At 46.0% G+C, this 26588-nt stretch overlaps 9 non-coding genes and 1 pseudogene across 9 annotated transcripts; all 10 read left to right on the top strand.

The window, feature by feature from the left end:
- Positions 1–1337: 1337 nt before the first annotated feature.
- LOC130314217 (U2 spliceosomal RNA) lies at positions 1338–1528 on the top strand. Its single transcript, XR_008861951.1, has one exon. It is a non-coding gene; the product is annotated as a U2 spliceosomal RNA (small nuclear RNA).
- A 2090-nt stretch (positions 1529–3618) lies between these two features.
- LOC130314218 (U2 spliceosomal RNA) lies at positions 3619–3809 on the top strand. The gene has a single exon (XR_008861952.1). It is a non-coding gene; the product is annotated as a U2 spliceosomal RNA (small nuclear RNA).
- A 2092-nt stretch (positions 3810–5901) lies between these two features.
- Positions 5902–6092, top strand: LOC130314219 (U2 spliceosomal RNA). Its single transcript, XR_008861953.1, has one exon. It is a non-coding gene; the product is annotated as a U2 spliceosomal RNA (small nuclear RNA).
- Positions 6093–8194: 2102 nt separating this feature from the next.
- Positions 8195–8385, top strand: LOC130314220 (U2 spliceosomal RNA). The gene has a single exon (XR_008861954.1). It is a non-coding gene; the product is annotated as a U2 spliceosomal RNA (small nuclear RNA).
- Positions 8386–10470: 2085 nt separating this feature from the next.
- On the top strand, positions 10471–10661 carry LOC130314221 (U2 spliceosomal RNA). Its single transcript, XR_008861955.1, has one exon. It is a non-coding gene; the product is annotated as a U2 spliceosomal RNA (small nuclear RNA).
- Positions 10662–12748: 2087 nt separating this feature from the next.
- Positions 12749–12939, top strand: LOC130314222 (U2 spliceosomal RNA). Its single transcript, XR_008861956.1, has one exon. It is a non-coding gene; the product is annotated as a U2 spliceosomal RNA (small nuclear RNA).
- Positions 12940–15029: 2090 nt separating this feature from the next.
- LOC130314224 (U2 spliceosomal RNA) lies at positions 15030–15220 on the top strand. Its single transcript, XR_008861958.1, has one exon. It is a non-coding gene; the product is annotated as a U2 spliceosomal RNA (small nuclear RNA).
- A 2078-nt stretch (positions 15221–17298) lies between these two features.
- On the top strand, positions 17299–17489 carry LOC130314226 (U2 spliceosomal RNA). Its single transcript, XR_008861959.1, has one exon. It is a non-coding gene; the product is annotated as a U2 spliceosomal RNA (small nuclear RNA).
- A 2093-nt stretch (positions 17490–19582) lies between these two features.
- LOC130314227 (U2 spliceosomal RNA) lies at positions 19583–19773 on the top strand. Its single transcript, XR_008861960.1, has one exon. It is a non-coding gene; the product is annotated as a U2 spliceosomal RNA (small nuclear RNA).
- A 2090-nt stretch (positions 19774–21863) lies between these two features.
- On the top strand, positions 21864–22081 carry LOC130314324 (U2 spliceosomal RNA; annotated as a pseudogene).
- Positions 22082–26588: the final 4507 nt, after the last annotated feature.

The raw sequence follows: 26588 nt of genomic DNA on the forward strand, positions 1-26588 counted from the left end.
TGGACTGACATTCTGGCCTACTTTCAGCCGATGCGACTTGTCTGTCGCTGAACAGTCGCTTTTTATGTATTCAGCACCTATGTATAATGTTGTAAAAATGCTCTAGAAGCTAAAGTCGCAGAAATGTCACACATATTTGGCCTGCAACTTTCTGTGCGACAAATTCAGACAGGAAAAATCAGTATAAATCCTTAGAAAATTATCCCCCAGTGTCTCCATCTGCTGGCGGTATTGAATAAGCATTGCTGCACTGATGGGGTATGCATTAGACGAAAAAAAAGAAGAAAAAGAAGAATAATACGCCCAGAAAAGAGGCGAAAAGGAGAAAAACGTAAAAAAACGTGAAAAAAAAGTAAGAGGAAGAGAAGGGAAAAAAAGGTGGAAATGGGTTTAAAAGTGATTTCGGCGGAGAAATATATATATATATATATATATATATATATATATATATATATATATACATACGCGCACACACACACATATATATAAACGTATTCTCCGTTGAGATATTGCAGCCGCTGCTGTGTCCAGGCCCAGGAGCCTTAGCACTGTGCTGTGATGTCACTCAATACCACTGACATCACTAGGTGTAAACAACATCTCTCCTTTGCTGTGTATGTGACTATGGAGCTGTTTGGTGATGTCGTCTATTATGGCCTTCATAGAAGCAACAGGAGATTGTTGCATCCATCTAGAACCCTCAGAACTACAGTGCTATGATGTCACTCACTTCCACAGGCCTTGCAGAGTGTAAACAACAACAACCCAGCTTTGTTGTGTATGTAACCATAGGGATTTGTGATGTCACCTAGAACCTTCACAGCAGCGACAGCTTTATGAGGAGCATCAGCACTGCTCTGCCTGAGCAGAACCATCACCGCCATAGGTTGTCAAATAACCCGGATTTAACCCACACAGGTAAGTCCAATGGGGTGCAGGCATGTCCTCTATGCTTACAGCTTCCCGTGGGTGTTGGTTTGATACCGTTTGGGGACAGCCAAGGAGGCATCTGCAGGCAACAAAGGTAGGTGTGTGCTTGTGTGTGTGTTTCCTATGCAGATCCTAAGCCCAGTGTCACATGCAAGTAGGAGGAGTAAGAAGGGTTCCTGGCAAATCCGGGTTATGGATTGCATTTAAAAAGGCCCCGTGGGAGTGCAATGGGCCCCTGTCTTGCTGCTTAGCAATAATGGTATGGGTTTAGGTTCTGCTGTGTGTACTGGTGGTTGACTGCCCCCCAGCCCAGAGTGTGCATGGAAAATTGTCTGGCAGCCTCCCTGACAGCAAGCAGTGATAGTGCCCATGAAGGGGACCTTGTTGGGCCCGCCCCTTTCACGGTTATCGCTTCTCGGCCTTTTGGCTAAGATCAAGTGTAGTATCTGTTCTTATCAGTTTAATATCTGATACGTCCCCTATCTGGGGACCATATATTAAATGGATTTTTGAGAACGGGGGCCGATTTCGAAGCTTGCTTCCGTCGCCCTATGCATTGACCCGATATGGCAGTATCTTCGGGTACAGTGCACCACCCCCTTACAGGGTTAAAAAGAAAGATTCCTACTTTCATTGCTACCTGCTTGCTGGCTAGCCAGCTAGCCAGCCCTGTGGGCCTTGCTGCTGCAGCCAAAAAACAAAAGGTGGTGCTGCTGCTGCTGCTTCTGCTGCTTCTGCTTGTGTCTGGCCGCTGTTGGAGCGTCCAGGCACAGGACTTCTGCTGCTGCTGACTAAATGGCCTCCTTAATTGGATCATTTGAGTAGCCAGCACACCTGTGCAGGTAGGGCATGACATGATAGGCAGCTGCCTTGATAGCGGGTGGGTGCTGAATGTTCCTAATTGACAAAATAAGATTAATGCTTATGAAGAAATATAAAATCTCATCCCTTCCCCAATATCGCGCCACACCCCTACCCCTTAATTCCCTGGTTGAACTTGATGGACATATGTCTTTTTTCGACCGTACTAACTATGTAACTATGTAACATAACATGGGGGGGGGGGGGGGGGTCTCCTGGCTGTTCACACAGGTGTGTCATTGCTGTACATTGACCATGCATTGCTTCTGTGGTATTGCAAAGGCAAAGACAAATGCTTCCAGCCATCCATTGCACTAATGGATTGGTCATCAGCTGGCTGTCTATGTCCCGCATCAATATAGACCAAAGTACAGAGGGTTAGGCTATGCTATTGTGCACCTACCTGATGCATCAGAAGGTGCGAGGCCCTTGCTAAATTCTGTGCACAGACTTTGAGATCTATACTTTAGACTGTATCTAAACCTGCTCCAACATGGACTGACATTCTGGCCTACTTTCAGCCGATGCGACTTGTCTGTCGCTGAACAGTCGCTTTTTATGTATTCAGCACCTATGTATAATGTTGTAAAAATGCTCTAGAAGCTAAAGTCGCAGAAATGTCACACATATTTGGCCTGCAACTTTCTGTGCGACAAATTCAGACAGGAAAAATCAGTATAAATCCTTAGAAAATTATCCCCCAGTGTCTCCATCTGCTGGCGGTATTGAATAAGCATTGCTGCACTGATGGGGTATGCATTAGACGAAAAAAAAGAAGAAAAAGAAGAATAATACGCCCAGAAAAGAGGCGAAAAGGAGAAAAACGTAAAAAAACGTGAAAAAAAAGTAAGAGGAAGAGAAGGGAAAAAAAGGTGGAAATGGGTTTAAAAGTGATTTCGGCGGAGAAATATATATATATATATATATATATATATATATATATATATATATACGCGCACACACACACATATATATAAACGTATTCTCCGTTGAGATATTGCAGCCGCTGCTGTGTCCAGGCCCAGGAGCCTTAGCACTGTGCTGTGATGTCACTCAATACCACTGACATCACTAGGTGTAAACAACATCTCTCCTTTGCTGTGTATGTGACTATGGAGCTGTTTGGTGATGTCGTCTATTATGGCCTTCATAGAAGCAACAGGAGATTGTTGCATCCATCTAGAACCCTCAGAACTACAGTGCTATGATGTCACTCACTTCCACAGGCCTTGCAGAGTGTAAACAACAACAACCCAGCTTTGTTGTGTATGTAACCATAGGGATTTGTGATGTCACCTAGAACCTTCACAGCAGCGACAGCTTTATGAGGAGCATCAGCACTGCTCTGCCTGAGCAGAACCATCACCGCCATAGGTTGTCAAATAACCCGGATTTAACCCACACAGGTAAGTCCAATGTGGGGTGCAGGCATGTCCTCTATGCTTACAGCTTCCCGTGGGTGTTGGTTTGATACCGTTTGGGGACAGCCAAGGAGGCATCTGCAGGCAACAAAGGTAGGTGTGTGCTTGTGTGTGTGTTTCCTATGCAGATCCTAAGCCCAGTGTCACATGCAAGTAGGAGGAGTAAGAAGGGTTCCTGGCAAATCCGGGTTATGGATTGCATTTAAAAAGGCCCCGTGGGAGTGCAATGGGCCCCTGTCTTGCTGCTTAGCAATAATGGTATGGGTTTAGGTTCTGCTGTGTGTACTGGTGGTTGACTGCCCCCCAGCCCAGAGTGTGCATGGAAAATTGTCTGGCAGCCTCCCTGACAGCAAGCAGTGATAGTGCCCATGAAGGGGACCTTGTTGGGCCCGCCCCTTTCACGGTTATCGCTTCTCGGCCTTTTGGCTAAGATCAAGTGTAGTATCTGTTCTTATCAGTTTAATATCTGATACGTCCCCTATCTGGGGACCATATATTAAATGGATTTTTGAGAACGGGGGCCGATTTCGAAGCTTGCTTCCGTCGCCCTATGCATTGACCCGATATGGCAGTATCTTCGGGTACAGTGCACCACCCCCTTACAGGGTTAAAAAGAAAGATTCCTACTTTCATTGCTACCTGCTTGCTGGCTAGCCAGCTAGCCAGCCCTGTGGGCCTTGCTGCTGCAGCCAAAAAACAAAAGGTGGTGCTGCTGCTGCTGCTTCTGCTGCTTCTGCTTGTGTCTGGCCGCTGTTGGAGCGTCCAGGCACAGGACTTCTGCTGCTGCTGACTAAATGGCCTCCTTAATTGGATCATTTGAGTAGCCAGCACACCTGTGCAGGTAGGGCATGACATGATAGGCAGCTGCCTTGATAGCGGGTGGGTGCTGAATGTTCCTAATTGACAAAATAAGATTAATGCTTATGAAGAAATATAAAATCTCATCCCTTCCCCAATATCGCGCCACACCCCTACCCCTTAATTCCCTGGTTGAACTTGATGGACATATGTCTTTTTTCGACCGTACTAACTATGTAACTATGTAACATAACATGGGGGGGGGGGGGGGGGTCTCCTGGCTGTTCACACAGGTGTGTCATTGCTGTACATTGACCATGCATTGCTTCTGTGGTATTGCAAAGGCAAAGACAAATGCTTCCAGCCATCCATTGCACTAATGGATTGGTCATCAGCTGGCTGTCTATGTCCCGCATCAATATAGACCAAAGTACAGAGGGTTAGGCTATGCTATTGTGCACCTACCTGATGCATCAGAAGGTGCGAGGCCCTTGCTAAATTCTGTGCACAGACTTTGAGATCTATACTTTAGACTGTATCTAAACCTGCTCCAACATGGACTGACATTCTGGCCTACTTTCAGCCGATGCGACTTGTCTGTCGCTGAACAGTCGCTTTTTATGTATTCAGCACCTATGTATAATGTTGTAAAAATGCTCTAGAAGCTAAAGTCGCAGAAATGTCACACATATTTGGCCTGCAACTTTCTGTGCGACAAATTCAGACAGGAAAAATCAGTATAAATCCTTAGAAAATTATCCCCCAGTGTCTCCATCTGCTGGCGGTATTGAATAAGCATTGCTGCACTGATGGGGTATGCATTAGACGAAAAAAAAGAAGAAAAAGAAGAATAATACGCCCAGAAAAGAGGCGAAAAGGAGAAAAACGTAAAAAAACGTGAAAAAAAAGTAAGAGGAAGAGAAGGGAAAAAAAGGTGGAAATGGGTTTAAAAGTGATTTCGGCGGAGAAATATATATATATATATATATATATATATATATATATATATATATATATACGCGCACACACACACATATATATAAACGTATTCTCCGTTGAGATATTGCAGCCGCTGCTGTGTCCAGGCCCAGGAGCCTTAGCACTGTGCTGTGATGTCACTCAATACCACTGACATCACTAGGTGTAAACAACATCTCTCCTTTGCTGTGTATGTGACTATGGAGCTGTTTGGTGATGTCGTCTATTATGGCCTTCATAGAAGCAACAGGAGATTGTTGCATCCATCTAGAACCCTCAGAACTACAGTGCTATGATGTCACTCACTTCCACAGGCCTTGCAGAGTGTAAACAACAACAACCCAGCTTTGTTGTGTATGTAACCATAGGGATTTGTGATGTCACCTAGAACCTTCACAGCAGCGACAGCTTTATGAGGAGCATCAGCACTGCTCTGCCTGAGCAGAACCATCACCGCCATAGGTTGTCAAATAACCCGGATTTAACCCACACAGGTAAGTCCAATGGGGTGCAGGCATGTCCTCTATGCTTACAGCTTCCCGTGGGTGTTGGTTTGATACCGTTTGGGGACAGCCAAGGAGGCATCTGCAGGCAACAAAGGTAGGTGTGTGCTTGTGTGTGTGTTTCCTATGCAGATCCTAAGCCCAGTGTCACATGCAAGTAGGAGGAGTAAGAAGGGTTCCTGGCAAATCCGGGTTATGGATTGCATTTAAAAAGGCCCCGTGGGAGTGCAATGGGCCCCTGTCTTGCTGCTTAGCAATAATGGTATGGGTTTAGGTTCTGCTGTGTGTACTGGTGGTTGACTGCCCCCCAGCCCAGAGTGTGCATGGAAAATTGTCTGGCAGCCTCCCTGACAGCAAGCAGTGATAGTGCCCATGAAGGGGACCTTGTTGGGCCCGCCCCTTTCACGGTTATCGCTTCTCGGCCTTTTGGCTAAGATCAAGTGTAGTATCTGTTCTTATCAGTTTAATATCTGATACGTCCCCTATCTGGGGACCATATATTAAATGGATTTTTGAGAACGGGGGCCGATTTCGAAGCTTGCTTCCGTCGCCCTATGCATTGACCCGATATGGCAGTATCTTCGGGTACAGTGCACCACCCCCTTACAGGGTTAAGAAGAAAGATTCCTACTTTCATTGCTACCTGCTTGCTGGCTAGCCAGCTAGCCAGCCCTGTGGGCCTTGCTGCTGCAGCCAAAAAACAAAAGGTGGTGCTGCTGCTGCTGCTTCTGCTGCTTCTGCTTGTGTCTGGCCGCTGTTGGAGCGTCCAGGCACAGGACTTCTGCTGCTGCTGACTAAATGGCCTCCTTAATTGGATCATTTGAGTAGCCAGCACACCTGTGCAGGTAGGGCATGACATGATAGGCAGCTGCCTTGATAGCGGGTGGGTGCTGAATGTTCCTAATTGACAAAATAAGATTAATGCTTATGAAGAAATATAAAATCTCATCCCTTCCCCAATATCGCGCCACACCCCTACCCCTTAATTCCCTGGTTGAACTTGATGGACATATGTCTTTTTTCGACCGTACTAACTATGTAACTATGTAACATAACATGGGGGGGGGGGGGGGTCTCCTGGCTGTTCACACAGGTGTGTCATTGCTGTACATTGACCATGCATTGCTTCTGTGGTATTGCAAAGGCAAAGACAAATGCTTCCAGCCATCCATTGCACTAATGGATTGGTCATCAGCTGGCTGTCTATGTCCCGCATCAATATAGACCAAAGTACAGAGGGTTAGGCTATGCTATTGTGCACCTACCTGATGCATCAGAAGGTGCGAGGCCCTTGCTAAATTCTGTGCACAGACTTTGAGATCTATACTTTAGACTGTATCTAAACCTGCTCCAACATGGACTGACATTCTGGCCTACTTTCAGCCGATGCGACTTGTCTGTCGCTGAACAGTCGCTTTTTATGTATTCAGCACCTATGTATAATGTTGTAAAAATGCTCTAGAAGCTAAAGTCGCAGAAATGTCACACATATTTGGCCTGCAACTTTCTGTGTGACAAATTCAGACAGGAAAAATCAGTATAAATCCTTAGAAAATTATCCCCCAGTGTCTCCATCTGCTGGCGGTATTGAATAAGCATTGCTGCACTGATGGGGTATGCATTAGACGAAAAAAAAGAAGAAAAAGAAGAATAATACGCCCAGAAAAGAGGCGAAAAGGAGAAAAACGTAAAAAAACGTGAAAAAAAAGTAAGAGGAAGAGAAGGGAAAAAAAGGTGGAAATGGGTTTAAAAGTGATTTCGGCGGAGAAATATATATATATATATATATATATATATATATATATATATATATATATATATATATACATACGCGCACACACACACATATATATAAACGTATTCTCCGTTGAGATATTGCAGCCGCTGCTGTGTCCAGGCCCAGGAGCCTTAGCACTGTGCTGTGATGTCACTCAATACCACTGACATCACTAGGTGTAAACAACATCTCTCCTTTGCTGTGTATGTGACTATGGAGCTGTTTGGTGATGTCGTCTATTACGGCCTTCATAGAAGCAACAGGAGATTGTTGCATCCATCTAGAACCCTCAGAACTACAGTGCTATGATGTCACTCACTTCCACAGGCCTTGCAGAGTGTAAACAACAACAACCCAGCTTTGTTGTGTATGTAACCATAGGGATTTGTGATGTCACCTAGAACCTTCACAGCAGCGACAGCTTTATGAGGAGCATCAGCACTGCTCTGCCTGAGCAGAACCATCACCGCCATAGGTTGTCAAATAACCCGGATTTAACCCACACAGGTAAGTCCAATGGGGTGCAGGCATGTCCTCTATGCTTACAGCTTCCCGTGGGTGTTGGTTTGATACCGTTTGGGGACAGCCAAGGAGGCATCTGCAGGCAACAAAGGTAGGTGTGTGCTTGTGTGTGTGTTTCCTATGCAGATCCTAAGCCCAGTGTCACATGCAAGTAGGAGGAGTAAGAAGGGTTCCTGGCAAATCCGGGTTATGGATTGCATTTAAAAAGGCCCCGTGGGAGTGCAATGGGCCCCTGTCTTGCTGCTTAGCAATAATGGTATGGGTTTAGGTTCTGCTGTGTGTACTGGTGGTTGACTGCCCCCCAGCCCAGAGTGTGCATGGAAAATTGTCTGGCAGCCTCCCTGACAGCAAGCAGTGATAGTGCCCATGAAGGGGACCTTGTTGGGCCCGCCCCTTTCACGGTTATCGCTTCTCGGCCTTTTGGCTAAGATCAAGTGTAGTATCTGTTCTTATCAGTTTAATATCTGATACGTCCCCTATCTGGGGACCATATATTAAATGGATTTTTGAGAACGGGGGCCGATTTCGAAGCTTGCTTCCGTCGCCCTATGCATTGACCCGATATGGCAGTATCTTCGGGTACAGTGCACCACCCCCTTACAGGGTTAAAAAGAAAGATTCCTACTTTCATTGCTACCTGCTTGCTGGCTAGCCAGCTAGCCAGCCCTGTGGGCCTTGCTGCTGCAGCCAAAAAACAAAAGGTGGTGCTGCTGCTGCTGCTTCTGCTGCTTCTGCTTGTGTCTGGCCGCTGTTGGAGCGTCCAGGCACAGGACTTCTGCTGCTGCTGACTAAATGGCCTCCTTAATTGGATCATTTGAGTAGCCAGCACACCTGTGCAGGTAGGGCATGACATGATAGGCAGCTGCCTTGATAGCGGGTGGGTGCTGAATGTTCCTAATTGACAAAATAAGATTAATGCTTATGAAGAAATATAAAATCTCATCCCTTCCCCAATATCGCGCCACACCCCTACCCCTTAATTCCCTGGTTGAACTTGATGGACATATGTCTTTTTTCGACCGTACTAACTATGTAACTATGTAACATAACATGGGGGGGGGGGGGGGGTCTCCTGGCTGTTCACACAGGTGTGTCATTGCTGTACATTGACCATGCATTGCTTCTGTGGTATTGCAAAGGCAAAGACAAATGCTTCCAGCCATCCATTGCACTAATGGATTGGTCATCAGCTGGCTGTCTATGTCCCGCATCAATATAGACCAAAGTACAGAGGGTTAGGCTATGCTATTGTGCACCTACCTGATGCATCAGAAGGTGCGAGGCCCTTGCTAAATTCTGTGCACAGACTTTGAGATCTATACTTTAGACTGTATCTAAACCTGCTCCAACATGGACTGACATTCTGGCCTACTTTCAGCCGATGCGACTTGTCTGTCGCTGAACAGTCGCTTTTTATGTATTCAGCACCTATGTATAATGTTGTAAAAATGCTCTAGAAGCTAAAGTCGCAGAAATGTCACACATATTTGGCCTGCAACTTTCTGTGCGACAAATTCAGACAGGAAAAATCAGTATAAATCCTTAGAAAATTATCCCCCAGTGTCTCCATCTGCTGGCGGTATTGAATAAGCATTGCTGCACTGATGGGGTATGCATTAGACGAAAAAAAAGAAGAAAAAGAAGAATAATACGCCCAGAAAAGAGGCGAAAAGGAGAAAAACGTAAAAAAACGTGAAAAAAAAGTAAGAGGAAGAGAAGGGAAAAAAAGGTGGAAATGGGTTTAAAAGTGATTTCGGCGGAGAAATATATATATATATATATATATATATATATATATATATATATACGCGCACACACACACATATATATAAACGTATTCTCCGTTGAGATATTGCAGCCGCTGCTGTGTCCAGGCCCAGGAGCCTTAGCACTGTGCTGTGATGTCACTCAATACCACTGACATCACTAGGTGTAAACAACATCTCTCCTTTGCTGTGTATGTGACTATGGAGCTGTTTGGTGATGTCGTCTATTATGGCCTTCATAGAAGCAACAGGAGATTGTTGCATCCATCTAGAACCCTCAGAACTACAGTGCTATGATGTCACTCACTTCCACAGGCCTTGCAGAGTGTAAACAACAACAACCCAGCTTTGTTGTGTATGTAACCATAGGGATTTGTGATGTCACCTAGAACCTTCACAGCAGCGACAGCTTTATGAGGAGCATCAGCACTGCTCTGCCTGAGCAGAACCATCACCGCCATAGGTTGTCAAATAACCCGGATTTAACCCACACAGGTAAGTCCAATGGGGTGCAGGCATGTCCTCTATGCTTACAGCTTCCCGTGGGTGTTGGTTTGATACCGTTTGGGGACAGCCAAGGAGGCATCTGCAGGCAACAAAGGTAGGTGTGTGCTTGTGTGTGTGTTTCCTATGCAGATCCTAAGCCCAGTGTCACATGCAAGTAGGAGGAGTAAGAAGGGTTCCTGGCAAATCCGGGTTATGGATTGCATTTAAAAAGGCCCCGTGGGAGTGCAATGGGCCCCTGTCTTGCTGCTTAGCAATAATGGTATGGGTTTAGGTTCTGCTGTGTGTACTGGTGGTTGACTGCCCCCCAGCCCAGAGTGTGCATGGAAAATTGTCTGGCAGCCTCCCTGACAGCAAGCAGTGATAGTGCCCATGAAGGGGACCTTGTTGGGCCCGCCCCTTTCACGGTTATCGCTTCTCGGCCTTTTGGCTAAGATCAAGTGTAGTATCTGTTCTTATCAGTTTAATATCTGATACGTCCCCTATCTGGGGACCATATATTAAATGGATTTTTGAGAACGGGGGCCGATTTCGAAGCTTGCTTCCGTCGCCCTATGCATTGACCCGATATGGCAGTATCTTCGGGTACAGTGCACCACCCCCTTACAGGGTTAAAAAGAAAGATTCCTACTTTCATTGCTACCTGCTTGCTGGCTAGCCAGCTAGCCAGCCCTGTGGGCCTTGCTGCTGCAGCCAAAAAACAAAAGGTGGTGCTGCTGCTGCTGCTTCTGCTGCTTCTGCTTGTGTCTGGCCGCTGTTGGAGCGTCCAGGCACAGGACTTCTGCTGCTGCTGACTAAATGGCCTCCTTAATTGGATCATTTGAGTAGCCAGCACACCTGTGCAGGTAGGGCATGACATGATAGGCAGCTGCCTTGATAGCGGGTGGGTGCTGAATGTTCCTAATTGACAAAATAAGATTAATGCTTATGAAGAAATATAAAATCTCATCCCTTCCCCAATATCGCGCCACACCCCTACCCCTTAATTCCCTGGTTGAACTTGATGGACATATGTCTTTTTTCGACCGTACTAACTATGTAACTATGTAACATAACATGGGGGGGGGGGGGGGGGTCTCCTGGCTGTTCACACAGGTGTGTCATTGCTGTACATTGACCATGCATTGCTTCTGTGGTATTGCAAAGGCAAAGACAAATGCTTCCAGCCATCCATTGCACTAATGGATTGGTCATCAGCTGGCTGTCTATGTCCCGCATCAATATAGACCAAAGTACAGAGGGTTAGGCTATGCTATTGTGCACCTACCTGATGCATCAGAAGGTGCGAGGCCCTTGCTAAATTCTGTGCACAGACTTTGAGATCTATACTTTAGACTGTATCTAAACCTGCTCCAACATGGACTGACATTCTGGCCTACTTTCAGCCGATGCGACTTGTCTGTCGCTGAACAGTCGCTTTTTATGTATTCAGCACCTATGTATAATGTTGTAAAAATGCTCTAGAAGCTAAAGTCGCAGAAATGTCACACATATTTGGCCTGCAACTTTCTGTGCGACAAATTCAGACAGGAAAAATCAGTATAAATCCTTAGAAAATTATCCCCCAGTGTCTCCATCTGCTGGCGGTATTGAATAAGCATTGCTGCACTGATGGGGTATGCATTAGACGAAAAAAAAGAAGAAAAAGAAGAATAATACGCCCAGAAAAGAGGCGAAAAGGAGAAAAACGTAAAAAAACGTGAAAAAAAAGTAAGAGGAAGAGAAGGGAAAAAAAGGTGGAAATGGGTTTAAAAGTGATTTCGGCGGAGAATATATATATATATATATATATATATATATATATATATATATATACGCGCACACACACACATATATATAAACGTATTCTCCGTTGAGATATTGCAGCCGCTGCTGTGTCCAGGCCCAGGAGCCTTAGCACTGTGCTGTGATGTCACTCAATACCACTGACATCACTAGGTGTAAACAACATCTCTCCTTTGCTGTGTATGTGACTATGGAGCTGTTTGGTGATGTCGTCTATTATGGCCTTCATAGAAGCAACAGGAGATTGTTGCATCCATCTAGAACCCTCAGAACTACAGTGCTATGATGTCACTCACTTCCACAGGCCTTGCAGAGTGTAAACAACAACAACCCAGCTTTGTTGTGTATGTAACCATAGGGATTTGTGATGTCACCTAGAACCTTCACAGCAGCGACAGCTTTATGAGGAGCATCAGCACTGCTCTGCCTGAGCAGAACCATCACCGCCATAGGTTGTCAAATAACCCGGATTTAACCCACACAGGTAAGTCCAATGGGGTGCAGGCATGTCCTCTATGCTTACAGCTTCCCGTGGGTGTTGGTTTGATACAGTTTGGGGACAGCCAAGGAGGCATCTGCAGGCAACAAAGGTAGGTGTGTGCTTGTGTGTGTGTTTCCTATGCAGATCCTAAGCCCAGTGTCACATGCAAGTAGGAGGAGTAAGAAGGGTTCCTGGCAAATCCGGGTTATGGATTGCATTTAAAAAGGCCCCGTGGGAGTGCAATGGGCCCCTGTCTTGCTGCTTAGCAATAATGGTATGGGTTTAGGTTCTGCTGTGTGTACTGGTGGTTGACTGCCCCCCAGCCCAGAGTGTGCATGGAAAATTGTCTGGCAGCCTCCCTGACAGCAAGCAGTGATAGTGCCCATGAAGGGGACCTTGTTGGGCCCGCCCCTTTCACGGTTATCGCTTCTCGGCCTTTTGGCTAAGATCAAGTGTAGTATCTGTTCTTATCAGTTTAATATCTGATACGTCCCCTATCTGGGGACCATATATTAAATGGATTTTTGAGAACGGGGGCCGATTTCGAAGCTTGCTTCCGTCGCCCTATGCATTGACCCGATATGGCAGTATCTTCGGGTACAGTGCACCACCCCCTTACAGGGTTAAAAAGAAAGATTCCTACTTTCATTGCTACCTGCTTGCTGGCTAGCCAGCTAGCCAGCCCTGTGGGCCTTGCTGCTGCAGCCAAAAAACAAAAGGTGGTGCTGCTGCTGCTGCTTCTGCTGCTTCTGCTTGTGTCTGGCCGCTGTTGGAGCGTCCAGGCACAGGACTTCTGCTGCTGCTGACTAAATGGCCTCCTTAATTGGATCATTTGAGTAGCCAGCACACCTGTGCAGGTAGGGCATGACATGATAGGCAGCTGCCTTGATAGCGGGTGGGTGCTGAATGTTCCTAATTGACAAAATAAGATTAATGCTTATGAAGAAATATAAAATCTCATCCCTTCCCCAATATCGCGCCACACCCCTACCCCTTAATTCCCTGGTTGAACTTGATGGACATATGTCTTTTTTCGACCGTACTAACTATGTAACTATGTAACATAACATGGGGGGGGGGGGGGGGGGTCTCCTGGCTGTTCACACAGGTGTGTCATTGCTGTACATTGACCATGCATTGCTTCTGTGGTATTGCAAAGGCAAAGACAAATGCTTCCAGCCATCCATTGCACTAATGGATTGGTCATCAGCTGGCTGTCTATGTCCCGCATCAATATAGACCAAAGTACAGAGGGTTAGGCTATGCTATTGTGCACCTACCTGATGCATCAGAAGGTGCGAGGCCCTTGCTAAATTCTGTGCACAGACTTTGAGATCTATACTTTAGACTGTATCTAAACCTGCTCCAACATGGACTGACATTCTGGCCTACTTTCAGCCGATGCGACTTGTCTGTCGCTGAACAGTCGCTTTTTATGTATTCAGCACCTATGTATAATGTTGTAAAAATGCTCTAGAAGCTAAAGTCGCAGAAATGTCACACATATTTGGCCTGCAACTTTCTGTGCGACAAATTCAGACAGGAAAAATCAGTATAAATCCTTAGAAAATTATCCCCCAGTGTCTCCATCTGCTGGCGGTATTGAATAAGCATTGCTGCACTGATGGGGTATGCATTAGACGAAAAAAAAGAAGAAAAAGAAGAATAATACGCCCAGAAAAGAGGCGAAAAGGAGAAAAACGTAAAAAAACGTGAAAAAAAAGTAAGAGGAAGAGAAGGGAAAAAAAGGTGGAAATGGGTTTAAAAGTGATTTCGGCGGAGAATATATATATATATATATATATATATATATATATATATATATATATACGCGCACACACACACATATATATAAACGTATTCTCCGTTGAGATATTGCAGCCGCTGCTGTGTCCAGGCCCAGGAGCCTTAGCACTGTGCTGTGATGTCACTCAATACCACTGACATCACTAGGTGTAAACAACATCTCTCCTTTGCTGTGTATGTGACTATGGAGCTGTTTGGTGATGTCGTCTATTATGGCCTTCATAGAAGCAACAGGAGATTGTTGCATCCATCTAGAACCCTCAGAACTACAGTGCTATGATGTCACTCACTTCCACAGGCCTTGCAGAGTGTAAACAACAACAACCCAGCTTTGTTGTGTATGTAACCATAGGGATTTGTGATGTCACCTAGAACCTTCACAGCAGCGACAGCTTTATGAGGAGCATCAGCACTGCTCTGCCTGAGCAGAACCATCACCGCCATAGGTTGTCAAATAACCCGGATTTAACCCACACAGGTAAGTCCAATGGGGTGCAGGCATGTCCTCTATGCTTACAGCTTCCCGTGGGTGTTGGTTTGATACCGTTTGGGGACAGCCAAGGAGGCATCTGCAGGCAACAAAGGTAGGTGTGTGCTTGTGTGTGTGTTTCCTATGCAGATCCTAAGCCCAGTGTCACATGCAAGTAGGAGGAGTAAGAAGGGTTCCTGGCAAATCCGGGTTATGGATTGCATTTAAAAAGGCCCCGTGGGAGTGCAATGGGCCCCTGTCTTGCTGCTTAGCAATAATGGTATGGGTTTAGGTTCTGCTGTGTGTACTGGTGGTTGACTGCCCCCCAGCCCAGAGTGTGCATGGAAAATTGTCTGGCAGCCTCCCTGACAGCAAGCAGTGATAGTGCCCATGAAGGGGACCTTGTTGGGCCCACCCCTTTCACGGTTATCGCTTCTCGGCCTTTTGGCTAAGATCAAGTGTAGTATCTGTTCTTATCAGTTTAATATCTGATACGTCCCCTATCTGGGGACCATATATTAAATGGATTTTTGAGAACGGGGGCCGATTTCGAAGCTTGCTTCCGTCGCCCTATGCATTGACCCGATATGGCAGTATCTTCGGGTACAGTGCACCACCCCCTTACAGGGTTAAAAAGAAAGATTCCTACTTTCATTGCTACCTGCTTGCTGGCTAGCCAGCTAGCCAGCCCTGTGGGCCTTGCTGCTGCAGCCAAAAAACAAAAGGTGGTGCTGCTGCTGCTGCTTCTGCTGCTTCTGCTTGTGTCTGGCCGCTGTTGGAGCGTCCAGGCACAGGACTTCTGCTGCTGCTGACTAAATGGCCTCCTTAATTGGATCATTTGAGTAGCCAGCACACCTGTGCAGGTAGGGCATGACATGATAGGCAGCTGCCTTGATAGCGGGTGGGTGCTGAATGTTCCTAATTGACAAAATAAGATTAATGCTTATGAAGAAATATAAAATCTCATCCCTTCCCCAATATCGCGCCACACCCCTACCCCTTAATTCCCTGGTTGAACTTGATGGACATATGTCTTTTTTCGACCGTACTAACTATGTAACTATGTAACATAACATGGGGGGGGGGTCTCCTGGCTGTTCACACAGGTGTGTCATTGCTGTACATTGACCATGCATTGCTTCTGTGGTATTGCAAAGGCAAAGACAAATGCTTCCAGCCATCCATTGCACTAATGGATTGGTCATCAGCTGGCTGTCTATGTCCCGCATCAATATAGACCAAAGTACAGAGGGTTAGGCTATGCTATTGTGCACCTACCTGATGCATCAGAAGGTGCGAGGCCCTTGCTAAATTCTGTGCACAGACTTTGAGATCTATACTTTAGACTGTATCTAAACCTGCTCCAACATGGACTGACATTCTGGCCTACTTTCAGCCGATGCGACTTGTCTGTCGCTGAACAGTCGCTTTTTATGTATTCAGCACCTATGTATAATGTTGTAAAAATGCTCTAGAAGCTAAAGTCGCAGAAATGTCACACATATTTGGCCTGCAACTTTCTGTGCGACAAATTCAGACAGGAAAAATCAGTATAAATCCTTAGAAAATTATCCCCCAGTGTCTCCATCTGCTGGCGGTATTGAATAAGCATTGCTGCACTGATGGGGTATGCATTAGACGAAAAAAAAGAAGAAAAGGAAGAATAATACGCCCAGAAAAGAGGCGAAAAGGAGAAAAACGTAAAAAAACGTGAAAAAAAAGTAAGAGGAAGAGAAGGGAAAAAAAGGTGGAAATGGGTTTAAAAGTGATTTCGGCGGAGAATATATATATATATATATATATATATATATATATATATATATATACGCGCACACACACACATATATATAAACGTATTCTCCGTTGAGATATTGCAGCCGCTGCTGTGTCCAGGCCCAGGAGCCTTAGCACTGTGCTGTGATGTCACTCAATACCACTGACATCACTAGGTGTAAACAACATCTCTCCTTTGCTGTGTATGTGACTATGGAGCTGTTTGGTGATGTCGTCTATTATGGCCTTCATAGAAGCAACAGGAGATTGTTGCATCCATCTAGAACCCTCAGAACTACAGTGCTATGATGTCACTCACTTCCACAGGCCTTGCAGAGTGTAAACAACAACAACCCAGCTTTGTTGTGTATGTAACCATAGGGATTTGTGATGTCACCTAGAACCTTCACAGCAGACAGCTTTATGAGGAGCATCAGCACTGCTCTGCCTGAGCAGAACCATCACCGCCATAGGTTGTCAAATAACCCGGATTTAACCCACACAGGTAAGTCCAATGGGGTGCAGGCATGTCCTCTATGCTTACAGCTTCCCGTGGGTGTTGGTTTGATACCGTTTGGGGACAGCCAAGGAGGCATCTGCAGGCAACAAAGGTAGGTGTGTGCTTGTGTGTGTGTTTCCTATGCAGATCCTAAGCCCAGTGTCACATGCAAGTAGGAGGAGTAAGAAGGGTTCCTGGCAAATCCGGGTTATGGATTGCATTTAAAAAGGCCCCGTGGGAGTGCAATGGGCCCCTGTCTTGCTGCTTAGCAATAATGGTATGGGTTTAGGTTCTGCTGTGTGTACTGGTGGTTGACTGCCCCCCAGCCCAGAGTGTGCATGGAAAATTGTCTGGCAGCCTCCCTGACAGCAAGCAGTGATAGTGCCCATGAAGGGGACCTTGTTGGGCCCGCCCCTTTCACGGTTATCGCTTCTCGGCCTTTTGGCTAAGATCAAGTGTAGTATCTGTTCTTATCAGTTTAATATCTGATACGTCCCCTATCTGGGGACCATATATTAAATGGATTTTTGAGAACGGGGGCCGATTTCGAAGCTTGCTTCCGTCGCCCTATGCATTGACCCGATATGGCAGTATCTTCGGGTACAGTGCACCACCCCCTTACAGGGTTAAAAAGAAAGATTCCTACTTTCATTGCTACCTGCTTGCTGGCTAGCCAGCTAGCCAGCCCTGTGGGCCTTGCTGCTGCAGCCAAAAAACAAAAGGTGGTGCTGCTGCTGCTGCTTCTGCTGCTTCTGCTTGTGTCTGGCCGCTGTTGGAGCGTCCAGGCACAGGACTTCTGCTGCTGCTGACTAAATGGCCTCCTTAATTGGATCATTTGAGTAGCCAGCACACCTGTGCAGGTAGGGCATGACATGATAGGCAGCTGCCTTGATAGCGGGTGGGTGCTGAATGTTCCTAATTGACAAAATAAGATTAATGCTTATGAAGAAATATAAAATCTCATCCCTTCCCCAATATCGCGCCACACCCCTACCCCTTAATTCCCTGGTTGAACTTGATGGACATATGTCTTTTTTCGACCGTACTAACTATGTAACTATGTAACATAACATGGGGGGGGGGGGGGGGGGGGTCTCCTGGCTGTTCACACAGGTGTGTCATTGCTGTACATTGACCATGCATTGCTTCTGTGGTATTGCAAAGGCAAAGACAAATGCTTCCAGCCATCCATTGCACTAATGGATTGGTCATCAGCTGGCTGTCTATGTCCCGCATCAATATAGACCAAAGTACAGAGGGTTAGGCTATGCTATTGTGCACCTACCTGATGCATCAGAAGGTGCGAGGCCCTTGCTAAATTCTGTGCACAGACTTTGAGATCTATACTTTAGACTGTATCTAAACCTGCTCCAACATGGACTGACATTCTGGCCTACTTTCAGCCGATGCGACTTGTCTGTCGCTGAACAGTCGCTTTTTATGTATTCAGCACCTATGTATAATGTTGTAAAAATGCTCTAGAAGCTAAAGTCGCAGAAATGTCACACATATTTGGCCTGCAACTTTCTGTGCGACAAATTCAGACAGGAAAAATCAGTATAAATCCTTAGAAAATTATCCCCCAGTGTCTCCATCTGCTGGCGGTATTGAATAAGCATTGCTGCACTGATGGGGTATGCATTAGACGAAAAAAAAGAAGAAAAAGAAGAATAATACGCCCAGAAAAGAGGCGAAAAGGAGAAAAACGTAAAAAAACGTGAAAAAAAAGTAAGAGGAAGAGAAGGGAAAAAAAGGTGGAAATGGGTTTAAAAGTGATTTCGGCGGAGAAATATATATATATATATATATATATATATATATATATATATATATATACGCGCACACACACACATATATATAAACGTATTCTCCGTTGAGATATTGCAGCCGCTGCTGTGTCCAGGCCCAGGAGCCTTAGCACTGTGCTGTGATGTCACTCAATACCACTGACATCACTAGGTGTAAACAACATCTCTCCTTTGCTGTGTATGTGACTATGGAGCTGTTTGGTGATGTCGTCTATTATGGCCTTCATAGAAGCAACAGGAGATTGTTGCATCCATCTAGAACCCTCAGAACTACAGTGCTATGATGTCACTCACTTCCACAGGCCTTGCAGAGTGTAAACAACAACAACCCAGCTTTGTTGTGTATGTAACCATAGGGATTTGTGATGTCACCTAGAACCTTCACAGCAGCGACAGCTTTATGAGGAGCATCAGCACTGCTCTGCCTGAGCAGAACCATCACCGCCATAGGTTGTCAAATAACCCGGATTTAACCCACACAGGTAAGTCCAATGGGGTGCAGGCATGTCCTCTATGCTTACAGCTTCCCGTGGGTGTTGGTTTGATACCGTTTGGGGACAGCCAAGGAGGCATCTGCAGGCAACAAAGGTAGGTGTGTGCTTGTGTGTGTGTTTCCTATGCAGATCCTAAGCCCAGTGTCACATGCAAGTAGGAGGAGTAAGAAGGGTTCCTGGCAAATCCGGGTTATGGATTGCATTTAAAAAGGCCCCGTGGGAGTGCAATGGGCCCCTGTCTTGCTGCTTAGCAATAATGGTATGGGTTTAGGTTCTGCTGTGTGTACTGGTGGTTGACTGCCCCCCAGCCCAGAGTGTGCATGGAAAATTGTCTGGCAGCCTCCCTGACAGCAAGCAGTGATAGTGCCCATGAAGGGGACCTTGTTGGGCCCGCCCCTTTCACGGTTATCGCTTCTCGGCCTTTTGGCTAAGATCAAGTGTAGTATCTGTTCTTATCAGTTTAATATCTGATACGTCCCCTATCTGGGGACCATATATTAAATGGATTTTTGAGAACGGGGGCCGATTTCGAAGCTTGCTTCCGTCGCCCTATGCATTGACCCGATATGGCAGTATCTTCGGGTACAGTGCACCACCCCCTTACAGGGTTAAAAAGAAAGATTCCTACTTTCATTGCTACCTGCTTGCTGGCTAGCCAGCTAGCCAGCCCTGTGGGCCTTGCTGCTGCAGCCAAAAAACAAAAGGTGGTGCTGCTGCTGCTGCTTCTGCTGCTTCTGCTTGTGTCTGGCCGCTGTTGGAGCGTCCAGGCACAGGACTTCTGCTGCTGCTGACTAAATGGCCTCCTTAATTGGATCATTTGAGTAGCCAGCACACCTGTGCAGGTAGGGCATGACATGATAGGCAGCTGCCTTGATAGCGGGTGGGTGCTGAATGTTCCTAATTGACAAAATAAGATTAATGCTTATGAAGAAATATAAAATCTCATCCCTTCCCCAATATCGCGCCACACCCCTACCCCTTAATTCCCTGGTTGAACTTGATGGACATATGTCTTTTTTCGACCGTACTAACTATGTAACTATGTAACATAACATGGGGGGGGGGGGGGGGGGGGTCTCCTGGCTGTTCACACAGGTGTGTCATTGCTGTACATTGACCATGCATTGCTTCTGTGGTATTGCAAAGGCAAAGACAAATGCTTCCAGCCATCCATTGCACTAATGGATTGGTCATCAGCTGGCTGTCTATGTCCCGCATCAATATAGACCAAAGTACAGAGGGTTAGGCTATGCTATTGTGCACCTACCTGATGCATCAGAAGGTGCGAGGCCCTTGCTAAATTCTGTGCACAGACTTTGAGATCTATACTTTAGACTGTATCTAAACCTGCTCCAACATGGACTGACATTCTGGCCTACTTTCAGCCGATGCGACTTGTCTGTCGCTGAACAGTCGCTTTTTATGTATTCAGCACCTATGTATAATGTTGTAAAAATGCTCTAGAAGCTAAAGTCGCAGAAATGTCACACATATTTGGCCTGCAACTTTCTGTGCGACAAATTCAGACAGGAAAAATCAGTATAAATCCTTAGAAAATTATCCCCCAGTGTCTCCATCTGCTGGCGGTATTGAATAAGCATTGCTGCACTGATGGGGTATGCATTAGACGAAAAAAAAAGAAGAAAAAGAAGAATAATACGCCCAGAAAAGAGGCGAAAAGGAGAAAAACGTAAAAAAACGTGAAAAAAAAGTAAGAGGAAGAGAAGGGAAAAAAAGGTGGAAATGGGTTTAAAAGTGATTTCGGCGGAGAAATATATATATATATATATATATATATATATATATATATATATACGCGCACACACACACATATATATAAACGTATTCTCCGTTGAGATATTGCAGCCGCTGCTGTGTCCAGGCCCAGGAGCCTTAGCACTGTGCTGTGATGTCACTCAATACCACTGACATCACTAGGTGTAAACAACATCTCTCCTTTGCTGTGTATGTGACTATGGAGCTGTTTGGTGATGTCGTCTATTATGGCCTTCATAGAAGCAACAGGAGATTGTTGCATCCATCTAGAACCCTCAGAACTACAGTGCTATGATGTCACTCACTTCCACAGGCCTTGCAGAGTGTAAACAACAACAACCCAGCTTTGTTGTGTATGTAACCATAGGGATTTGTGATGTCACCTAGAACCTTCACAGCAGCGACAGCTTTATGAGGAGCATCAGCACTGCTCTGCCTTAGCAGAACCATCACCGCCATAGGTTGTCAAATAACCCGGATTTAACCCACACAGGTAAGTCCAATGGGGTGCAGGCATGTCCTCTATGCTTACAGCTTCCCGTGGGTGTTGGTTTGATACCGTTTGGGGACAGCCAAGGAGGCATCTGCAGGCAACAAAGGTAGGTGTGTGCTTGTGTGTGTGTTTCCTATGCAGATCCTAAGCCCAGTGTCACATGCAAGTAGGAGGAGTAAGAAGGGTTCCTGGCAAATCCGGGTTATGGATTGCATTTAAAAAGGCCCCGTGGGAGTGCAATGGGCCCCTGTCTTGCTGCTTAGCAATAATGGTATGGGTTTAGGTTCTGCTGTGTGTACTGGTGGTTGACTGCCCCCCAGCCCAGAGTGTGCATGGAAAATTGTCTGGCAGCCTCCCTGACAGCAAGCAGTGATAGTGCCCATGAAGGGGACCTTGTTGGGCCCGCCCCTTTCACGGTTATCGCTTCTCGGCCTTTTGGCTAAGATCAAGTGTAGTATCTGCATTTGGTCTGGTCGGAAGGTGTCTGTGGTACCCCGCTTCTCGGCCTTGGGGGATTGTCTCTCCTTACGGAGGGACTTCACCCCCTTGCTGCTATTGGGGAGCGGGCTTAGTCCACGGACAACGGGTTGCGATCCCCCTGTCTCTGGGACCTTGTGTCTCAGAAGGCATTTTCGGTACGTTGAGCGTTACCTGTAGCTTCGGAAGCACCTAGGGTACCCCCGACCTCTGCCTTGGGTAAGGGTTCCGCTTTTATAGCGGGATTCCGAGCCCCTGCTGCTATTGGGGAAGGGGCTTAGTCCCTGGGTGTGGAAGATGCCGTTCTCCTGGGCTTTCCCCTCTGGGGAAATGTCGATGCGAAATACCATCCGCATAGAGGTGTCGGAGAGCCATCGTCAGTTGAAGAACCTCCGCTTCATTGCGGAGGTGATTCTTCTTGACTACTTCCGCCTCAATAGGGAGGACATCCTGTGTCTAAATGACCAGGAAAGCCGTGGCCTGTATACCGTCACCTTCACGGCCACGGCGTGTTGCGATAACATCTATGCAACCTTGTCTGGTGCGGACCAGAGGGACGATCGACTCGACGGTCTTTCGTTCCAGTTCCTCTATGGTGAGGAACATATACCGTTGGTGGTGGCTATGCACAGCCCTCATGTGACCACGGAGGATATAGCCACTTTTCTTCGGCGATACTGCGAAGAGGTGCGATTCGCAAACAAAATCTTGAACTCCGTGCGGTTCTGGAACGGCAAGAGGAAGTTCTGGGTCAAGCTCCGTAAGGATCCCGGTGGTATTGGGGGTCTTTGCCATCCGCCCCCAAATTTTGCCATCGGGAGAGTTCGGGGCTTCCTGTTCTATCCTCAAATGCCTATGTATTGCCGAAATTGCTTGAGGTTTGGCCACACCCAGGAGACCTGCGGCGCGGAGCGTGTGATTCGCTGCAATAGGTGTGGCCAAGAAGGTCACATAGCCTCAAGATGTAGCCATACAATAAGGTGCAACCTCTGCGGAGAGGAAAATCACGATTTTAATTCCTGTCCCCATAAAGCAAAAACTACGATGGGTGGGTCAAGGCTGGGCCCACCCAAAGAGGGGACAGGACAAAAGACGTCCTTTTTTAAGATGCCCAAACCCCAGATGGCAGGTACTGATGGGTCCAGGCCCAAGACCTCTGGTGCTCCATCGGGGGGCCCACCGGTGGTAGTGCTAGGGGGAGGCCATGGGGATTCCACGAAGCCCGGGCGGGTGATCGAGTTTACTGCCCGGGAAATTGAAAGACGTCGATCGACTTCCTACCTGGCTCAAGAGCCCGCCGAAACTTCTGAAGGGGGCTCACCTGTGGCGGGTGGCAGCCGACGGGCCTCGGTGGGGGCAAAAGTGGACCCAAAATTGCAGCATAAGCCAGGTACTGGCTTGGCCCAGGGTCGCCCTGCTCCGGACGAAGAGGCCCCGGTGAAAGCCCGCCGGAAGGGGAGCCAGGTGGCCAGGTCTGAGCCCGGTCCTGTTACTCCGCCTATACAGGACAGGGCCAAGAAGACAAGTGGCGCCAAACCAGGGTTTGCTGCCCCGCCAGCAGTGGACCCGGTGGGTAAAACTGGCCATCGTCGATCGATGGGGAAGTTGGAGCAACAGTCCTCAGCAACGCTTGCTGGGGAACAAGCGATGAAAACTTCCCAAGGTAGCGGCAAAGGTTCCGGAAAAGAGGCCTCACAGGCCCCTGTGCAGCAGTTCCAGTCGTCAAATGATGAAAGAAGACGCAGATCCATCAGCCGGGGGCCAGAGATTACATCGAGTGAGAGCAACACAGAGGATATGGACAGCAGTGTGACATTTAAAAGACAAAGAGAAGAAGAAGAGGAAGACATTCAAAGGAAAGCGGCGTGCCGTAGTTCGGACGAGAGCGAGCTCAGGGTCGGGGCATCATCGATCTCAAGCTCCGACCCTCAGAACATCAAGGAGCTGATGACCCCGCAGGCGGGGGATGACGGTACGCAGCTTATTATTGACTTTGATTCTCCAAGCACGGACTCTCCATAAACTATGCCTATCCCTGTAAAAATTGCCTCACTCAATGTGAGGTCCTTAAAGAGCCCTGATCGCAGGGCTGCTTTATTTTCTTATCTAGAGACATGTGACTTTGACCTTTGCCTGCTACAAGAATGTGGAATCCCTAGTAAAATGGACTATAAAGACTTAAAAGAAGACTGGAAGCTGGGCCCATCCATATGGTCCGGTGCAAATGACTGTCGTTCTGTGGGTGTTGGGCTGCTCTGCCGAGGCCAGTCCTTTTCTATTCATACAGTAACTGAGATTGTGCCTGGCAGAGCTCTTTTAATTCATCTATATTTTAATGGACTTTTAATTCGTGTTTTAAATGTGTATGCCCCTCCTGATAAACAGGAGCGGGCAGAACTATTTGAAATTTTACCACTGTTTTGTGTTGGGTCTTCCCCCCTGCTGGTGGGAGGTGATTTTAACTGCATACGTGATGGGGAACACCGGCAGGGTGGGGATATTAATCGTAAAGACCGCACTTCTTACCTGCTTAAAAATTTTATTGATGATTTTAATTTGAAAGATTGCTGGAAGGATCTCTTGCCGGAGGACCCAGGCGCCACATGGTCCAATGGAAGAGTGAGCTCCAGAATCGATTTTATTTTTTCCTCTAGAGCTTTTAAACCCCTGAAATGCACGCTCGAGCAGAATATCTTCTCTGATCATAAGCTCCTCTTGGTGGGCCTGGAGCTAGAGGGGGAGCAAAAAGCAAAAAGGGGCCTCTGGAGATTAAACACCACACTCCTAGAGGACCCTGAGATAAAAGAGGAGTTTGTGCGGACCTACCAATGCTGGCAATCACAAAGAAAACCCCACGAGCCTATGCTGCACTGGTGGGAGGGCACCAAATCTAAAATCAGATTTTTTTTTATCAAAGCAGGTAAGAAGAAGGCAAAAATGGAAAAACAGTGGTTTTATGTTCTTAACATGCGTTTAAATGTACTTTTTAAATTGAAAGAAGCTGGTATGGATGTAGAAAATGATATTTTAAACCTTAAAACTGAAATAAAACATGCCATAGAAAAGAAAGGGAAACAAATCATTTTTAACTCACATGTGCAGCACCTGGAGGAGGGCGAGAAATGTTCCCGTTTCTTTTTTAAAAAAGTGATGAATAGGAGGGATATCATCCAAAACCTTGAGGGTGAATCCACTCCAAAAGGCATGTTAGATGCAGTTTTTAACTTCTACCAGCTTCTTTTTAATAAGAAAGATCTTAATCCATCCTTTTTAGAACATGTTCTTAATTCCCTTGATTTTAAGCTAGATGTTTTAGACCAGGAGGTTTTATCCCGTGATCTTAACTTAGATGAACTTTTATTTGTTTTTAAAAGTTTTTCTAGTGGGAAGGCCCCTGGGGAAGATGGTTTACCCATCGAATTTTATTTAGCTTTTTGGGATATTTTAAAGGATGATATGGTTTTATTGTATAAAGAAACTTTTATTGTTAATGAACTTCCCCCTTCCTGGAGGAGGGGGATTGTATCATTACTTTTTAAAAAGGGTGAAAAGGATATGCTAAAAAATTGGCGCCCCATCACACTTTTAAATGTTGATTATAAAGTTTTAGCCAAGTTATTAGCTGTCCGTTTTAAACCTTTTATTCATAAATTAATTCACCCAAATCAGGTTTGTGGGGTACCTGGAAGGTCTATAGCTGAATCCCTAAATATTTTAAGAGATGTTTTATGGTATTTTAAGGATAGAAATCAAACTGTAGCAATTTTATCCTTAGACTTTGAAAAAGCCTTTGATAGGGTCTCCCATGAATACCTGTTTTTAGTTCTTAAAAAGATGGCAGTGCCTGAAACGATTTTAAGCCGAATCATGCTTTTATACCGATCCTGTTTTAGTCAAGTCTCTGTTAATGGCTTTTTAACCAGCGGTGTTCCTCTTTTATCAGGTGTCAAACAGGGCTGCCCCCTGTCCCCACTCCTTTTTATTTGCGCAATCGAACCACTGATGGCCCTCCTCAGAAAAGACCGGGTAGTAAGAGGCGTACCGATACCTGGTGGAGGAGGGACCCATCTAAAGGTGTTGGGGTACATGGATGATGTCACCATACTGTGCCCGGACTCTCCATCCATGAGGGGGGCATTGAGGAACACCAGCTATTTCTGCGAGGTCTCTGGTTTTAAGCTAAACACAGATAAATGTGACTGTTTTTATATTGGCTCCTGGGATTCATCCATCACCCCAGGAGTCACAATGCAACAGGATCAAATTAAAGTTTTAGGTATTGTTTTTAACCAGGTCAATGATGGGAGCCCTAACTGGGATTCAGCTATAGCTAAGATGGAGAAGAAGATTTTAATGTGGAATCTTAGAAACCTTACCATGGAGGGGAAGATTTTAATAATAAAGATGGTTTTACTCCCTATTATGCTATACATTGCCATGGTATTTCCTCCATCTATTTTATACATTAAAAAAGTAACTAGAATTGTTTTTACTTTTTTATGGGGTTCAAAAATGGAGAAATTAAAGCGTGATTTTATGTACAAAAGTAAAGATAATGGCGGGAAAGATGTTCCTAACCTTTTTACTTTCTTTTACATAAAGTATTTCTGTTTCTGTTTTAAAATTATTAAATCCGATGGCATTTTTAGCTGCTTTTTAAGGTACGC

This window comes from Hyla sarda, unplaced genomic scaffold, assembly GCF_029499605.1.
Source record: "Hyla sarda isolate aHylSar1 unplaced genomic scaffold, aHylSar1.hap1 scaffold_181, whole genome shotgun sequence".
Classification (NCBI taxonomy): Eukaryota; Metazoa; Chordata; class Amphibia; order Anura; family Hylidae; genus Hyla; species Hyla sarda.